The sequence below is a fragment of the Trachurus japonicus genome, chromosome 3 (genome assembly GCF_045865225.1).
Source record: "Trachurus japonicus isolate A0001 chromosome 3, Traja_1.0".
NCBI classification, from domain to species: domain Eukaryota; kingdom Metazoa; phylum Chordata; class Actinopteri; order Carangiformes; family Carangidae; genus Trachurus; species Trachurus japonicus.
The window spans coordinates 21,128,559-21,142,414 of record NC_140909.1 but is presented as its reverse complement, the minus strand read 5'-3'; the positions used below and the strand labels follow the sequence as shown (position 1 = coordinate 21,142,414).

The window sequence follows — 13,856 nt, the reverse complement described above, 5'->3', positions numbered from 1 at the left end:
ACTTACAGTACTTCAACTTTAACTTCCTAACCCACATATCATGCATGCATGGATGCATAAGAAACAATTTGGAGACATTGATTCTGACCTGAATTGAGACGTAGTGCACAATTGGTTAAAATATCTCAGACATACAGAGACATCCAGAAACACCCCCAGATGCAGCAGTGGCACATCTTTCTAAATCATAATTAATAACGTAATTCATAATTAATGACGTTGGACTTCATTGACCGGACAGACCTCACATCTGTGGGAGAGGCAGAAAGCATCTTGTTTAAACTCTGTGTCGCCTCTAGCCCACTTGCATGTAGTAGCGCACTTCTTACAGTAGTAGCCTATGCACTTGCAGCGTGCCACGACCCTGCTATTAGGTAAGTAGAAAAAAAACGGGGTTTAATATCGGAAAGACGCGGAGCTCATCCATATTAGAGGAGTCTTTAATGAACTCAGACCGTTAAGAGACACTCCTCCTGCTCCTGGCTCCCATGCACGGCTCCGCTCCCGTGTAACCAGGTCGACGCGCGGGATGAAATTCATATCGCCCATCTTTTTATCAGTATCGGCATCGCCTGGAAGACAACAAAGAGAGCACTGCAAATGAAAATGCGCTCCAGCGGCAGGAGAAGCCAGTCTTAAAAGTAAGAAACACCGCTGCCGAGCCCGCCCGGAGGCAGACAGGCACCGGTCCTTAGAGACTCTGCGGGGATGCGCAAAGATGTGAGAGTACAAAAAAGAAGAAGCGAGATGCGATGTGATTGGCCGCACTCTTCTCTAAAAAGCATCACTGCACGGCGAGTCATGTTTGCTCCAGCCAGAGCATCACCGAGGTGGCATCAAACTTGAAGGAGGAGACGTGTTCTTCAATCTGCACAGCCCGATGCGTGCACAGCGACAACCGTAAACTTGCATCATTTCCCCAAAGAGGCGGTGGTGCTGAAACACACACACACACAAAGAGAGAGAGAGAGAGAGAGAGAGAGAGAGAGAGAGACTTGGCAGATCAACTAGTGAAGAGGAGGAAGACGCTCTGCACTTCTCCACCTGCTCCTGAGCTTCATGGTATTTGGGGAGCCCCGCTAAGGTAAGTGCAAATAGCCTGCTACATGCACGCACAGTAAACTGCAGATAAGCCGTTTTCAGTCATGTCTCTGTGATATTGTGTTACATCCTCTAAAGCCCGCCAGCGTCCACTCTGTCTGCTTCCTTTATCTTCTGTCCTCGGGGTGTTTGCATGTGATTCATTTTACAGATTTGAACAGGCTGAGTGTAGCTACAAAGTTGCACTGCCAGTCAATCTGGAGTTGGCTTGACATGCTGTGATGATGTAGGAGAGTTGACCCACAGATGTCAGGAGGTGCCTGTTGATTTCACTGCTTGACATTATCAAGTGTTCCTTTGTTGCAAATTACCTGTGGTTTCCAGTCAGCTGTTGTCTCCCAGCAAAGTTTGCAGTGGAGAGGGTTTATTTTATCTACTTTAAATTAAGACATTGTTCATCAGTTGAGGAAAATTATGTTATTATTGCAAATTCAAGAGTATAATGGCAGAGTATAAACTGATTGTTGTTGCAATTTTTTTTTTTCCAAGACATGACATGGGCAGGTCCTCTTTGCAGGTGCTGTTTGAAGTGATGGTGTGGAAATGATCAATTCCACAGTTTAGTGGCTTTTTATTTATTTTCTCTAGCCTGGCAAAGCTGTAGATTGAAATAAAATCCAAATGTAGAAAATATCAGGGCAGAGTTTGAGTGTGCTGTTGCTTGGGTGTCGCATAGGATTGGTGTGTTTACTAGACTATAAAAATAGCCGCTGCACGCTAACTGGCCCCGGGCATGTGTTTTGGGTTATGCCACTTTTATAGCGTAAATGATTTTGCTCTAGCATCTTGAACACAACCTTAAGCTTTGTAGTGACTTTAAAAGTCGTGACACTCCCAGATTGCTGTCCAAAGAAATCAGAATAAAAGCTGCCATGGCAAAATAAAAAAACAACAAAAAAATAAAAACAAATTTAATCAACTGACTATTCAATGAGAAGCCACATTTCCGGCTTGTTTTCTTGTCCTCAGATTGGTGGCCAGTGAAGAAAGTTTAAAGCCTAAATGCTCTTAAACAGTGTTGTAATTGCAAGAACTGTGACTTACTGGCTTTAATCAGTTACCATGTCGAGCTGAGAGCGAGCGTGGGTGTCATCAAAGCAGAACAAGGCCCCTTTGAGGTGAGAAACTTGTGGCTGAATGATTTAAGTTGCCATTACTGTAATTTGAAGGAATTACTTAATTTTTTTTTTTTGTGGCTTTTTCATGCCATTATTAGATAGTCCAGTTGAGAGAGACAGGAAATGGGGAAGCAGAGAGAGAGGGAATGACAGGAAAGGGCCGCCGATGCGGGATTCGACCGGAGCCGCCTGCAGTGAGGAATTTAGCCTCAACACGTGGGGCACCTGCTTACTGTAACCTCCTGCACCACTTGGTGCCTCAGGAATTACTTCATTTTAAAAGCACTTTTTCCCTCTACTCTTTTTCATTTGTTATTTTGTATCATTACGTAAGTCAGCGAGCTCCAAACTCAAGAGAAATCAGAAGACGACCTGTGGGCTTGTGGGTGACTTCGCACAGAGCTTAAAGCTGCAGGAGACAAGTGTGCATATTACTGTAGTGACTGAAATCCACCAGCCCTTTACACTATATGTTAAAAGATTATAAAACTATAGGTCAGGTGGTGTAGTATTGTGTTTTAGGTCATGGCATTATTTCTGGAGGAATGTTTATATTGACACAGTGTCAGTGTCCATAACACAAGTGTTGCATTCATTACCCCCTTAATCTTACCAGACTTTGTAATTTAGGCAGAAGACAGGTGCATTTTGTTTTACCTGAAGCCCTTGTGGAGCTACTTGACCTGTTTTGATATTCACTCCGCATGCAAAGACAAACCCTCCATAAGATCATAAACAGAGCTGCAATTACTAGTAAGGTTGCTCAGCGGCTTTAATCAATTACTGCGCCGTCCTCCATCCAGTGAGATGGGAGAGCGCAGGTGTCATCAAAGCAGAATGAGGCTCCTTTGAGGTGGGAAATGCGAGACTCAATGACTTCACTCAGCTGGGTCACTGGACACACAGCAGAGCTTTGACGCGTACAAATTGTGCTCGAAGATGCTGTGTTCATCCTGGGAGGCTCAGCGGCTGGCAGGGGACCAGCGGAGCGGGGACATTGCACTCCAGATGGCCCAGAGAGGCCAGAGGAAGAGAGCTGTCCAAGCCCAGCTGGGAGTAAGGGAAGCTGGACTGCCGGTAGTGTGTAAGTGTGTGTGCTTGTGTTTAGGGAGACAAGAGGAGAGAAACGGGAAAAGACAGATAGAAAGAGGGATGTATGAGGGTGTGTGCGTGCTGAAGGAGTGATTGGGAGAGGAAGGGGGGGTAAGAGAAAATGAGAGCGAATGAAACAAGTGCCTCTGTGTATGTGTGTGTGTGTGTGTGTGTGTGTGTCTGTGTACATGGAGGTAGTGATAGGAAAAGTGTGGGAGGGAGAAGAAATAAAAGAGAAGATGAAGGAGCTTGTATATCTGTGTGGTTGTGCATTTGTGTGTGTGTGTGTGTATTGAAGGAGTGACAGGGAGGCAGAAAGGGTTGGAGATGCAGAAAATGAAAGAGAGAAAGAAACAGGCGCATGTGTGTGTGTGTGTATCTGTGTGTGGGAGGGAGAGAAAATGAAACTGGAAGAAGGAGGCAGGCATGTGTGTATCTGTGTGTTTGTGTGTGACTGCAGAAAAAAAAAAAAGCATTACTAGGAGAGAAAAGGCAGGAGGGGCCAAAAACAAAAAGAAGGAAGTAAAACGAAGTGTGTGTGTGTGTGTGTGTGTGTCTGGGAAAGTGAGTGCGTGAGTTGTAAGAGAAAAAGAAAAACAAGAAAGTAGTATGGTGGGTTGCAGGCATTTATATGTGTGCATGTGTGTGGTCTCAATACTCATAGTTGCATTCACTGATAATATTAGACATGGGAAATTACATGTAGAAGAGAAGATAAATGGATTCTACCTTCAAAGGCTAAATAGTATTTCAGGTGTCAGTCAGCTCTGACCTCTGGCTCTGTGATGTGGTTTATTCACATGCTTGTTCAGGGGCCATGTGACGTACAGCAGTTGTTGCGTTTGCGCGTTACAGTGCATGGTTTCAGGCACATGAGCTCCTGCTGTGAGATCAGAATCTGATATTCACTCCTCGCTCTGATTGAGAAGACGCGCTCTGTGTGGGAGGCTTTTCTCTTTTTCTTTTTTTTTCTCCTCCTTGTCTTTTGCATGTTACACTTTGGAGGGGCTGCGCTCTTCTTCTAAAGTGAAGCCACCTGAGAACCAAAGCAGTGCACATGACGACAAGATAACTTTGCTCCAGTGTTTCCATTTAGGAAGCCGCTGGAGAGCAGACGGAGAGAGTGCGCTCTTTTCATTCCGCCACATCTGCTCTGTGATGGAACGAAGCATGATCTGCACTTTGATCGCAATGAATTATTCCTATCCCTGGCTATAAATATGGTCTGTCTCCAGCACCCAATCTCTCTCTCTCTCTCTCTCTCTCTCTCTCTCTCTCGCTCTTGCTTTAAACTAGGAATCTGTGCTCGCCTCAGAGTGGCTCTCTCCTGAGTGTGTCACTGCAGGCATACTGCAGCTCTGGTTTTCTTCCTCACACTGTGAATGGATCAGAAGTCCCACCTCAGTGCAAACCTTTTCTGGAGAAGACTGGTGTGACTCGCTGAGACAATTTACACACTCAGTCCAATCCAGCACAGAAGCAGCAGTAGTTCATCTTACTAAAAAGTTGTGCATGAGAAATCTCAAAAGTTAAACCCACAAAAGGGAGATGTCTTACACAGTGATCTCTTCCTGGCATATTCAATATAAAACAAAAGAACCACACAACAACATAGGTTTGTTTTCACAGTGGTGGACTGCTTGATGGGAGCAACAGGTCCTTTCTTGGTGGCCTGAGGCTTCTTTTGTCCTTAACAGCTGACTTGACCAGTGATTTAACAAGCAGCAACGAGTTGCGAGTTGTGTCCACGTTGTTCCTGCGGTGCTGCCACTCTGTTTTAACACTGAGTTCACCTTTCATAATAGTCATACCAGTGACAGCTGGTATAAATGGGCTAGCAAGCCCTCTCTGCATTATACAATAAATATGAGAAAGTTATTGTCTAAATAACATACAAAAGATGGTTATAAGTTAGAGTGGCAGCAACACCAAATAGTTACAAGAAAAACACAGGATATCTCTAAATGGGCTAATTTTATGCAGCTGGAGCACATCAAATCTGCTCTTATTAATTTCACGAGTGTAAATGATTGATGGTATTATTTACACCTCATCATCTGCTGATCATTTGGGCTAACTTCATTCAGCCCACAGGCCGATCAGTTCTGACCAATCAGCAGTGAGGTGACACTGGGTAAATGACTTGACAGGTGTCATTTAGGGCTTTCCTACACGATTATTTTTCTCCTGATTAATCTATCGACTATTTTTTCGATTAGTTGATTAGTCAAACGATCAATTTTTCAACTAATCTAGCGATTATGTTTTGGTTGACGATTATTAATTTACAGAAACACTGTGGTATGCCATCTCCGTTTTGCAAAGGCTGCAGATAGGGATGCACATGATTAACCGTTTAACCTTTAACAGATAACAGTACCTTTGACCAATTAATACTATGGTTACTTTTTTTTATTAGCTCCTTATGTCGTCCTCTCATGGGGGAGTGTCAACACTTCAGTCATATTTTGCAGCAAAAAGTAGTGATGGGCGGTACTGTGCCGAGGCTTCGGAGTGTGTGTCGAGAAATCCAGGAAGTCTTTTATGAAGCGCGTATTGAGGCTTGCTTAGTGCGAGTGACGTCACTCGTGACGTCTGACGCCTGACGCCTCGCTGGTTCAGTAAGTTGTTTGAGTGATTTACGAACATCGGGACAGACTGGCCATAGGGAAATGATAATAACTCGGTATCATGGTGCGTTGGACCATGGGTTAAATTTATGCCGGAATATCCTTTTAATGCGCACTGTGTAGTTCCTTTACTTTTGTGTCAATCAGATAGGATGTTACTTTTACTGCTGTATTTGTTAGCCCAATTTCATCACCAGCCACCACCGAGTCATACTAATAGTAGTTATCCCTTGTTGCTGTGAACAGACAGAAAACTGAGGACTTGTAAGGAAACAGCCAACACAGTTCTGTTGTTGTCCAGAGCAAGAGAGAGACCTGCCCTTCATGGTTCTATTAACTTATTGATTAATATAGACATGCCACGGTATATTCTGGAAAACCTTCCTCCCAGGTGTATGTAGGGTCCAAATTTATAACTAGTCTAGTGCAACACTAGCGCTACAGGGCTCCGTTTTGACCTCCATTATTTACTCTAAAAAATACGAGATACCATTTTGTCACAATCACCCCAAATGTGAGACTGTTGCTGAGGTAGAAAATCACCCCCTTTCTCAGCTGCCTCTGTCTGGGGTCTGTCTATTGTTGTGTAACCCCTCAAGTTGCCGTAACAACCTCTGAGCTTCAGGTCAGAGAGACAGCTGAGACCACTTAATTAATTAGGGACACGTCTGATATCTCAGCAGTTAATGAACAATTTCACTGATATTACTGACCCCTTATATGCACTCTCTGTGAAATACAAACAGGCACACACACGCATAACTTCATGGGTAACTCTATGTAATAACAGTTAGGATATTTAAGTTGTAAGTCTGATTTTGAGAGGTACAATTTCTCACTCAGTAAAAAGTGGGTAAAATCATCATGGCAACCTCTGAGGTGTTTCAGACAGACAGACAGATAGAAGGAAGATGCAACGTTATGTAGTTTAATGTAGGCCATTACCAAAATGTCGGGAGTTTTTACAACAAAAACTGAAATGTTGCAAAAAATTTGTAACCTTGTTTTGCTATGCTGTATGAATAAAGTTATTATTATAGTTATTATGTTACAGTCCCACCAGCAAAAAAGGCAACTTGTACAGGATGCACTGATGACGCACGAAGGGTCACTACTAGTGTTGGATTTAAATTTTTTTTTTTTTTTATCTAATCACGTGATTTTAAACCATTAAAGCCCTACAGTTGGTAAGTTGAGGAAACTTAAAGTAAAGTCTGAGACTTGTCTCTCAGCATGAAAGACACAGCGAAGTTAGCTAACTGTAACATCAACAGTCTTCTTGTTGTTTTCGCTGTGTAAACAGTGCACCAACAGTTTTACATTTTTCATGTAAAACTTTCATGCCGCCAGTGCGACAAGCTAGCGAGCTGTGATTGGCTGCTACTCCTGCCCCCTCTACTTGACTGGTGGAACAGCACCAGGTGCGATGGATTATGGCAAATATGATTACAGGCTGTGGGTGCAGCCAGAGGAGTTGGATTTGGTCCTAAATTACCCATTTCATGTAATATTATCAGAATATAGTGACAGTTCCAGCAAATATGACTGAATAGGCTAATTGTTACCAAATGAAGCTTTAAGATATGCTGATGGAGGTTAACTGCAAAAAAACTTGACAAATACCTATAAGGCAGGAATAAATGCTGATGATGGAGAAAACAAAAGTATTTGATATAAAAAAGTACATATTTAAATGTATTCATGATGCACTGAAGTAAAGGCTAGAAAATCACTTCACAAAACATCTAGACACTGAAGTAAGTAACATTACTCTAACATGAACATAGTGCAGGTGGTGTGGGGCACTATTTTCAGACACTGAGGTGGACTAGAGTGTGAAAGAATATAATAATAAAGAAATTGAGTAAACCTAATGGAAAGTGAAAGGAGGAGATGTGGGGAATACTTGACCTGATGATCTCACTACCCTCAGGCTGTGCCACACATAATCAGCCAGCAGCAGCGGCAGCAGCAGCAGCAACATCTGTGAGATGAATAAACATCAAATTTGAAGTGATTGGTACTTACAGTCTGAATGAATAAAACTTAATTGAACTTAAAATGTATTTGTTTGCTCAGTTCGACAAACATCAACAAATTAATTAGTTTTTGGGTAAGGTGAGCTAATCATTCTAATTACTGTAACTTCAGGTACCCAAGAATATGAAAGATACAGGACGTCAGGCCTTTTTAAAGTGGAACCAGCAGAGCAAACAAGAATCTTTTGTTTATAGAGCTTATCGAACTAAGCTAAAACTTTAATCATCATTGACATCGCCACTTGCAACCTTGAGCTCATATATTATTAGTAGAAGTTATGGTTAATTATGACATGGATGTTATTTGGACGTCCACTTGATTAGCATGTTTGTAAAAGACATCCTCAGGAGAATCACAGGCAGCCGCTCAGGCAGGTGATGCTGCAGACTCTTAGGTGAGCACTAATCCAACGTACAGGTGGTTAAAGCTGCACACAGTGGAGTGAAATATCTCTATAGTAACTCTTAAGAATATCCAATCCATAAAATAGGACATAACCAAACCACATTTCATAAAGCTGCCCAATAAAGTTTGTTAGGTGTACTTCAGCATGAGCACACATCTATAAAATATCCTATACACACGGTTGTCCTTAAAGTTGGAATAATTTTTACCTCTTCTCATGAAATGATTATGACAATGTGATTTATTCTTGAATGATAGATAAAGTGTATATCTTCTCAAAACTTTATTGACCAATCTCACTGTGGAAATGAATCCGCAATTAACCTTTTATAATAGGAATAAAAAAGAGGAATGTGTCTGAAAACAAAATTATTCCAACTTTATGGGCAACCTTGTACAGTATTAAAGGTAAATCCTGCTATGAGTTAACTAACATGTCTTTTATCAGTGAGTTTTTACAGCAGCAGGCCGGCTGTATGGACTGATTTAAAATAAACCTCAGTGTCTCTGTTGAAGGATCATTGATGTGTTTTTAATATTTTTTGCAGCAACAATGCAGCTCTATGATACAAAGGGAAAAAACACAGCAGCCACAGACAATACTTGTAAATAGGATAAATTCATTGTTGGTTATTCTCATTTGTTGTATTTGTTGTCAAAAAGAAAATTTCAAAATAATATCCTCCCCAAACAGGTCCTGCCTAAATCTTAATGACCACACAATAATATATATACAGTATATATATATATATATATATATTATATATAACATGAATGGAAAGTGTCATTCATCATTATTGTCATGAAGTTTTACATTTTGGACACACTGTATAGATTTGGTGCCACACAAGGTTCTGTGATTCATTACCTCGTTGAAATACAAGACTGGGAAATGGACCATAATTCACTGGAACGCCACCAAGCCGGACCGAGCCAGTTGAGTTGGGATTGGCTTTGTGTTAATACATCATTTCTGATTCACAGAGCTGACTACAAGCTCTTGACTGGCATAATCGAAAAGCCTCTGATGTATCAGATACAAACCACAGTACAATTCTCATAAGAACATAGAAGTCGTGACGAGGATTGGCTTCAGGCTGCGCTTTAGGAACAATCAACAGAAACTGCATCGACGTCTTTGTATATCAATGCATCCCACAGGGACGTTTGTGTGTCTTTTCTTAGCATCACTGCTTATGCATAACAGTTTGGCCGATTTTAACACTGAAAAATCCTTGTTCCTCTACACGGCACCTTCAGTTCGTCTAAAAGCCACAGCCACAAAGTATGGCGCTATCAACCTATCACCTCTAATGGGAACAAAAGGTCATTCCTTAATTATTCATTTGGGATGTCAAACAATGCTTGCCGGCTGTTATTTAGGGTAGGGGAGACCCACTGAATAATTCACGGGCAGGATTCTCTTTCCATCGAGAAGCGGCACGGTGGTTCGTGAGAGTCTTATCTCCGCACAAGAGCCCTCTGTCATTCCTGAGCTGACCTTGACTGTCACTGCAGCAGCATCATGGGTGGCACAGAAGGTGGCAGAGAGTTGTGTTCTTCCCCTATCTGCAGGCCTCCTCCACACAGTCAGAGTGAGTAGGAAGGACTACAGGGAGCTGGCTGTTCCTTGTCTAAGTTCCTCCAGTGTCTGTTTACAGTACAGCATGTGCCACGCTGTGCAGGGTGGGTGCCAATGTATTAAAAAAAAACAGATTACTCTTACAATGAGATATTCTGCTTTTCACTGGAGGTACGTTTCTGTTTTGGTACTCTAGCCATGTCAATTGCTCTTAAGCGGCTTTTTAAGATGTAAGGGGTGTTTATTGCCGCTGAAGAGGCAAAAGCAGATATTAATGCTATTAAAGTGCATTAAACTGAAGAATGCTGTAATGTGAGTCACTTCCATGGCAGGATTAGAGGGAGGCAGCATGGAGAAGATTCAGAGTAAGGAGAGAAAGTGAAAGTCTCCGTGATATTATACGAGAGGCAGGCAGGAGGGAGAGGAAGGAACAGACGAGGAAAAAGTCGGTGTGTTTAAGCGCGTGAGGGGAAGAGAGGGAAAAATAGAAAATCCTTATGTCTACTCGAACATCTCTGAACAATAACAAAAGCGCAAACACTGATACAGTACACATCTATCTTGTAATGGATGGCAGGGAGCCCAGAGGAACATCAAATGAGATGCGTGTTTGTCATTGTAAATGCAATCAACAGAATGACCCTATCTTTCTGTGGCCACTGTTATACTGCTGTAGCACTTAATGAGGGCAGAAGAAGAGATCATCAGGACTGACGGCTCTGCCATTATAGATCAAACACAGTGATCAATAATTATGGGCAGAGTTAGTCTAATATTATATTATATTAATATATATATTATATTATATTAAAGGAAACTTCTGATAAATCCAAGGAGATTTTCTGCAACTGTCATTAGATATCTTTCTGAAAACAATTGTTATTGGTTAAATCATTGAGCAAATATTGACAGCACAATGGAGATTTAATTACACCAATGTCTGCTGTGACAAGCAGACATCATGGTTTTGTTGAGCAGCCTCCCCCGTGTGCCTGCCACACAGTATACAGTACTATAGTTGTTACTGTAGTATTTTGATGTATGAAGCATGCCAGCTATACATTTTGAGTGTGGCAGCAAAGTGTCGTGTGCCAAGTGCACAAATTGTTGGGGTAATAGTTGAATTTTTTCCCCTGCCACCTTCAGCTCAGTTCAGGATCCAGGCTGATGAATTGTGGGAATGAAAACAGAATGTTATTTGGGGATGCGGATGCTCCGAGGTTGGTTTGTGATGTCAGTGTGTCTTTGAGAAATACTGTGCTTATTGCCACCTTTACTGTGTGCAGAGCAGTGACAATGCTCGTTTATCTTGGAGCTAAAAAAAAATGGTTGAGAAGGGAGACTGGTTTCATCTGTGTATCTTGTGAAACTTGGGTATAATGTGGAGTGGACCCAAAGAAACTGCAGGCTGAGGAGCCTGCAGCCTTTTCTCTCAGGCTGACAAGGTGACTAGCTCAGTGGCTGATGCTGGGCCAATTGCTCCCTGGTTGCTCCATAAGTTTGAGGACTGCAGGATGCCTGGAAAACCCAGAACCAAGGACATAAATATGCTTCCCACTCCACTGTGGGGCTCTTTAAAAACATCAACTCTTCTGGAACTACACGTGCTCAGGTGCCAGGGTGTTGATCATTTAGGGCAGAGTGTTACTGTCCAAGCTAATTACACTCATCTATTTGCCTAAGCTTGTCAGTAAAGACTTGGCAACAGATTCAGGTCTCTCTGGATGCAGCAGCAAGGTCTGTAGGTGAGTGCAAATGGGTTAAATGTTCCCTTCTAGAGTAATCAGCGAGAAACACCAATTAGAGAATTAAAATTTAAAATAGCATCTGTCCAGTTCAAGGTTGTGCTAACTTTTGAACTTAGAGTAACTTATATACAATGTTAGCTGCACATCCATAGACTTTCACAGGTAAATAAAAGAAGAATTCCTGAAATTTCAAGGTGGTGATTGAATGCATTAAGTCCTTTCATCCACCACCTACAATGTTGTTCAGCCAGGCACAATGGCTTGAAAAACGTTATATTCTGTGATACAATCAGCACATACCTCCCACTGCTTTTGTAGTAATCGCCATGCAGCAATGACAACAATATTAATGTGAATACATTAACTGCACTATACAAACCAAAAGCTATTTTCAATATACATATGTGTGTATAGAGATTTATACTGTATATCACGGTAAATGTATGTGTGGCCTTAAAGCAGAAGTAAGCGATAAGTCTTAAATAGTTATATCTTCCGACAGCAATCACTTACATATAGTGTTTGGACCGAAACACGGGTCTGTCAGTCACTCTGCTCTGCTCTGAGCCGAGGAGAAAACTTTTCTCGTATCCTACAGTTTTTATCCAATGAGGAGAGAGAACGGCATGCAGGGCTGTGTGTGCAGCCAAGGGATGCGCGTGAATGTGGTGACGTAGGGACGAGGACTGTTATGGTGCGTTCAAGGCAGCCCGTAACTCGTGTTTTTCCGACCTGTGAAGTCATACCAGTTCGATATGGTACGAGTTCACGGGTCGGAAGTTGTAGTTGCGAGTGGCCGTTATAGTGACTTTCACAGGTAAAACAGGTCGGAAAAACACGAGTGGGTTGCCTGGAACGCTACAAAATCATAAGTTGTGACATGAAGCTGTAATTTACGGTTTCAAAAGCCTGCCTGGAACGCAGCATTAGCCAAAACGACCGGATCGCTTACTTCTGCTTTAAGTCCTTCGATCAAATACAAATTGCAGCCTTTCAAGATAATAATGTATCAAGCCAATAAATCAGCAGGTGAGCTGAGCCAGGGATCTGAACTGAAACTGACATACAGCAGTTAGAGTAAAATATCAATTTTGCATATAATATTCAATATTGATCTCATGTGATGAAAGTACTTTATCATAATCACATACTGAGGTACAGCACCTTTCAAAATGTTAATCATTCAATCCCTAAGATTCCTCTGTAATTGAGGCAATATGAACGCAGCTACTTTGATTGTTATTTAATGTTTATTTCTAAGTGATCAATTCATGCATCACCATAATACAGTAACACCCCCCTCTCCTCCTCTCAACAGCACCCCCCTCCAAAAAAAAGAAAATGATTTCCCTTTTTTTTCTTATCTACTTCTCCTTACGATTAAACAAGAATCAGAGGCAGTGGGTCGCTCATTCAATTAGGGCTCCATTTAGCACATTTAATTACCCTCAGTCTCTGCCCTCTTTGACCCTGCAGGAAGCCTCATATGACTAATGAACACACTTACCTGATTTCTTTCCCTGGGAAAACTGCACCACTGTTTATTTCCCATGATCCGTTCACAGGAAAGCAGTATATGTACAGTATGTTGACTGAAGATTAAAGGATTTTTTGGAGGGCAGATGGGTGTGTATTGACCAGGGCAGGGGTTTCAAGCCAGTCGTGAAAGCCCCTGTGATGATTCCAGAATCCAGCAGGTCACCTTACCCTAACCAGACACTTTGATCTTCCAAAAGCTACAAGTAGCCAGAAGTAGTCACGATTCTCACTGTGTCTGCCTGTTGAACAACAAGTACACATTTGCACAAGCTGGAAAAATTATCTGGACTATATTCTTCTTTTTTTTTTTAAAGAATTGATCATATAATGTGGTGTGAAACCAGGTCTGCAACTTTTTAAAGTCAGCTCGCTTCACATGGAAATTACTCACCTCACATTTTGGACACAGGTTGAGGCTTAGACCTAATAAGCCTTTAAAAAGGCCTTGAAACAAGCTCTCTATAGCTTTTGGACTGAATGATAAAAAATCTCCTTTGTATTGATTGAAAATACCATTTTATTTTTACCACCAACCTTTCTTACAGCTTTTAGCTGGCAGATAGCCATTAGATAGATTTCAAGTTTCTCAGTTTTGCTTCTT

The 13,856-nt window shown here is 41.8% G+C and overlaps 1 protein-coding gene across 1 annotated transcript in view; it reads left to right on the top strand.

The window, feature by feature from the left end:
* Window positions 1-366: 366 nt before the first annotated feature.
* The window catches only part of chst8 (carbohydrate (N-acetylgalactosamine 4-0) sulfotransferase 8), a 183,885-nt gene continuing 170,395 nt past the window's right edge, over window positions 367-13,856 (top strand). The window contains exon 1 of the mRNA XM_085766314.1: window positions 367-1,084. The gene's annotated coding sequence lies outside the window, so the exon portion shown is untranslated. The remainder of the gene's footprint in view (window positions 1,085-13,856) is intronic.